Genomic DNA, 5517 nt, shown 5'->3' on the forward strand with positions numbered 1-5517 from the left:
CCACAGTAATAATTAGAGTTGGGTGGGGGCAGGGGCTTATTTAGCATCTCTGAGTTGCCATATTTACTCAAACACCACGCAAAGCGGCTAAGCACTTTAGACTACTGCCAAATATGACGTTGTCAATTAGTCGGGGCCTGACGCTCTGTGCTTACTTAGCGCCTTGGACAATCATCAGGCAATCACCAGCCCCCACCAACACCCAGCCCTGTGCGTTCACCTCTATCTGCCTGACTGAAAAGCATCTTTGTTTCTCGGTACAGATGAACTGTGTGAACAGATGAACTATAAAGTACTTGTTTCTGGACAACCCAGAGGCCAAGTAGTTTTGGGGGTAAGGGGATACATATGCACAGAAAATTTGAAGTTGACATATTTACTCAACCCACAAGCACAATCGTATCTGAAATTGTCAAGCTCCAAACAAAGTTGGGGCACAAAAGTCAGGGGCCTGTTTTTACATTGTTTTCATCAGAGTTTTTTCTTGAGCATGACATGCGGTGGGGAAAAAATCAAGATATTGTGGCCACGAATTTGTTCCCAAAAATTTAAGTAAAAAATTTTAATTTTAGTAAAAATGTTTTGCAAAATTAAAATGAGGCAATGAATTGGCATGGTCATGATTTAACTAAAAATGAGGTAGAATTAAAACACATTCTTACTTTGTGGCCCTGTCTGTTCTTTTTTAATCATGCCATGTGCATGGCTTCCATATGATCTTAGTGCATCTTTTCTGTTGAAGTCCTAATTAAATATATTAAATTAACCAAAAAATGGATGTCTAGTTATAATGGTTAAGTTTTGGAAATTAATAAGTCATGATTACAAATCATCCTATAGCGTGACCGGTCAAAATGGAAGCCTGTTATGAATATTTTGTACAAATAACAATTTAGTTGTATGAAAAAAAGAAATTCAAGTAAAGCTGACAATTTCGTTGAGTACACGCAAATCATTTGAATTTGTCAGTTACATAATTAATTTGCGCATTTTATTCAGCGACGTTAAGTTGACTGAACAAACACTAAAGTAAAGCTGACAATACTCATTTTTAGTAGAAACAACTCTGTTAAATTAAGTTCAAGTAGTTACATGAGTTTAAGTAATGTGAACAAGGATGGTTTGAGTGAAACTAACAACAGTGAAAGTTCTTTTTTTTTTTTTTTTTGAGTGTACCTAAACCTATCCATCACAGAAAGATTTCTGCATTTTCAAGTAAATAAATAAATAATAAAAAAAGTAGTATGATTTATAAGCTGCTTCCACACAAGGACAGGGATTACTGATATTGCCATTACCATTCCCTATTGCCATTGCCAAAGTAATACGCTACTCAATAAAATTATGGCAACAGATTACGAGCAATATTATTAATTAAATTCAACATATAAGAATTGAGTTAGAATTAATCAATTGAATTGCTTAAAAGTCAACAATTTAAAATGTTTAAAATTAGCAAACACCATTACAAAAACCAAAAACTGACATAAAAAGAAAAGAATACTGATCGTCATAATGGTGACATTTTCAATAAAATCAGCATCAAAAACTCAGTTAATTACTGTGTTTCTCTTTCCTTCAGTGATTCTGCTTGTTATCTTTAGGTGTCTTCAGTTTTGGTAATAAAAAATAAAGAGTTTTTTATTCATCTCTGTTAATCAGATATTTTTGTTTAAATTTTACTTACATTTTTTAAATGGTTGAAATTTAAGGAATTATTTTGATTAATTCTAACTCAGTTCTATTTGTTGAATTTAATTAATAACATTTTCTGTAATCTGTTGCCAGAATTTTATGGAGTAGATATAACATATTACTTTTTACAGTGTACCTGAACCACACACACATACAATGGAACCACATTATTCCGTTTTGCCCAACTAGACTCCATACATAAACATGACAATCAAATGAAGTGACATTACGAAAGCATCATTTCCCACTGCCACAGGCCTAAATACTAAAATGAAAGACAAATGATGTACATCTCAGACAAAATAGTTTTGTTTTCCAAATACGTTGTCTTTGGTCTGTTTTAGGTAGTAGTTATAGTAGTTGTTTTAGGCCAAACTAGCACACTGTGTGAAACTTGCGTGATGATGAATGAGACTCTTGACATGTTCTCTTCTCTGCACTTGTGATCAAGATACATGTTTAAGAGTGTAGGATGTCTGACTCTGTGAGCTGAGCTGCGGTGTTTCTCTAGTCTACTGTAAACGAGCTGCTACATGTCTGGGAGGTGAGAAATATGAGGGCTTTAGAGTGAGTGATTAAGGACTGTAATTAAAGTATTACATCGCTTTCCTAGTGTTAAGCTGAGAGAAACAGCCCACCTCAGCTCTCCTCTAACACACTGTCTGGATCTGAGACAAACCTTCACACACAATCAGTTTTTCTCATGCTCCCCCCCTGAGATCCATTCAGCGTTCAGGTGCAGAACCATAGCATTTCAGGTTACTGAGGACATCGAACACTGTATTTTAAGCAAAACATGTTTTTATGGCACTGAATATCTCGAATGAAGACGTTAAACACATAAGTGGCTAACATTAATTGTGTAGTGGAATATATGTCATTTCAGAAGTGAACTCTCACCAGTGTCCATATCCTTTGGTAAACAGCATCACAAAGAAGGCTTGCTCACAACTGAGCTGTTTTTATCATTTATCAGACCGTGTATTTTGAAGTTTAAGTGTAAAAGGGCTCCCTCCTGATAGAGAAGAAAAGGCAAAATAGCTCTCAGCAGGAAGCAGTTAAGTGTATGTATGTGAAGGAGTGTGTATGTCTGTCCCGTAGGTGTGTGTATCTATGGGGGCCCCAGTTAAGTGGTTGCGTTACCTCTCATGTGGAGCAGGCGAGTTGGGGGCGAGTCAGGGCGGGTCAGCGGTGGCTAAGGTGTCCATCATTATTTTTACGCCTGTCGGATCCCATGAGGTCACCCAGGAAACGGTCAGTGCACGGGCTGTGGGGTGGGGGGTCAGGGGGCGGAGTCAGACACACTCGGCGGCTCTTCCGCACAGAGGATTATGATCAACAAAGCAGATCCCACACCTGCATCAAGAGAAGGAAGGGGGGCTCTTGTTGCAGTGGGGTGAAAAATCTACAGCCCATCTCTGGGGGAAAAATGGACATTACATGAATCCGTCTTTTACACTTGAACAGTTGGTACTAAGGGGCCCAAAGTGGGCCAAGAAAATATCCTTCACACCGTTACACAATCCACCAGCCTGAACCACTGATACAAGACAGGATGGATCCATGCTTTCATGTCGTCTATGCCAAATTCTGACCTTCCCATCTGAATGTCACAGTAGAAATCGAGACTCATCAGAGCAGGCAACGTTTTTCCATTCCAGTCTCAGACACTTTTGGTGAGCCTGTGTGAATTGTAGCCTCAGTTTGTTGTTCTTATCTGACAGGAGTAGCACTTGATGTGGTCTTCTGCTGCTGGAGCCCATCTGCTTCAAGGTTGGACATGTTGTGAGTTTAGATATCGGTTGTAACGAGTGGTTATTTGAGTTACTGTTGCCTTTCTATCAGCTCAAACCAGGCCATTCTTCTCTGACCTCTGGCTTCAACAAGACATTTTCACTCACAGAACTGCCGCTCACTGGATATTTTCTCTTAATGGACCATTCTCTGTAAACCCCAGAGATGGTTTGTGTAAAAATCCTAGTAGATCAGCAGTTTCTGAAATACTCAGAGCAGCCCGTCTGGCACCAACAACCATGACACATTCAAAGTCACTTAAATCACCTTTCTTCCCCATTCTGATGCTCAGTTTGAACTTCACTAGTTCGTACTTGACTATGTCTACATGCCAAAATGCATTGAGTTGTTGGCAATTGATTGGCTGTTGGCGTTAACAAGCAGTTAAACTGGTGTAGCTAATAAAGTGGCCAGTAGTGAATGAAGTCACATTAGGAGTTATAAAGCCGCAGTTGTTAGATTTTGTTGGATACTGTATAAAGTCACAATTGGGAGGCATACACTGTAAAAAAAAAAAAAAAAAAAAAGTTCTACAAATGAAATGCCATATCAACTTAGTAAACTGTGAAGTTGTTATTATATACACTCTAAAAAATGCTGAGTTGTTTCAACCCAAGTTTGGGCCAAAAATGTACAAACCCAACCATTGGGTTAAATTTTTAAATGCATTTTTAACCCAACGGTTGGGTTTGTCCATATTTGACCCAAATTTTGGTTGAAACAACCCAGCATTTTTTAGAGTGTAAGCACACATCTTTATGCAATGTGCAACTACAACCACCTTCCTGAAAGATAGAACGCAAGTAAACGGATGCAATGAGTCTCTTACTCCTCTTACTCTAATAGTACTGTCAACACTGGAATCAGTATAAAAGAGAACTATTGTGTGGACAGGGGCGTAGCCATCATTTCAGAAGTGAGGGGGACAAAAATGTCATGTAATACCATTTTTTTCTTACCTTTGCCTAATTGACAGATTGTTTTATCTCTTGCTTTTGGTAAGAAATCAAATACACTCCTGAAACAATAATTTGTATTCTGTAATATTTTTCCTATATTTTCCTAAAGACAGTTTTATAATTGGATACACTGTTGTTTCAACCAAAATTTGGGTAAAAAATGGACAAATCCAACTGTTGGGTCAAATTTTTAAATTATATTTTTAACCCAATGTTTGGGTTTATCCATTGAAATTTGGGTTGAAACAACCCAGACTTTTTTTAGACCACTATTTTAGTGCATTATACCATCATGGATTTTATACAATGTAAAAAAAAAAGAAGAAGAAGTAATTTCTTTTATAACAGAATAAGGCAGAACATGTAAAAATGTGCCTTTGTCCATATAAGGGATTTCCTGGAACATCATAAGTAAGTACTTCTTGGACTTTCTAGCCCTCTGGCTTTGAGTATGAATGAAACTTACATTACAGGAGAGTGTTTAGCAATCCGTAGTCTCGTGTAGCCAGACCTTCAGACTGACAGCAGAAGTTCTGGGGTGCTTGTCATTTCTTATTTTTGCCTCCTCATTTCCTTTCCTCACGTCTTAGCTCCACACCCTTAGGATGCGAGGGATGGATACATGTCACCTTTATTTATATAGCACTTTTTACAATGCAGATTGTGTCAAAGCAGATCAGAAGCACTGTTGAATAAATGTCAAGAATACTGTTGAATATCAAATGTCAAGTCAAAAGTCAAGTGTCCCCAACTAAGCAAGCCAAAGGCGACAGCGGCAAGGAACCCAAACTCCATCAGGTGGCAAACAAGTGGCAAATAGGTGTTAAAATGGAGAAAAAAACCTTGGGAGAAACCAGGCTTAGTTGGGGGGCCAGTTCTCCTCTGGAGAACAGTGCTTTGTTACGATTCAGGTTGCTATCATAAGTCTGATAGGATCACAACAATCAAAGTATTTATTGAGTATCCTCGGTGTGTATCCTCGCTCATGACTCCCCAGGAAGCTTCCATGATCCTCGTTCCTCGCCTCCTCTCAGTGCAATTAGAGAATTGAGATGTCATTCAAGATTTC

This window comes from Chanodichthys erythropterus, chromosome 5 (assembly GCF_024489055.1).
Source record: "Chanodichthys erythropterus isolate Z2021 chromosome 5, ASM2448905v1, whole genome shotgun sequence".
In the NCBI taxonomy this organism is placed as follows: domain Eukaryota; kingdom Metazoa; phylum Chordata; class Actinopteri; order Cypriniformes; family Xenocyprididae; genus Chanodichthys; species Chanodichthys erythropterus.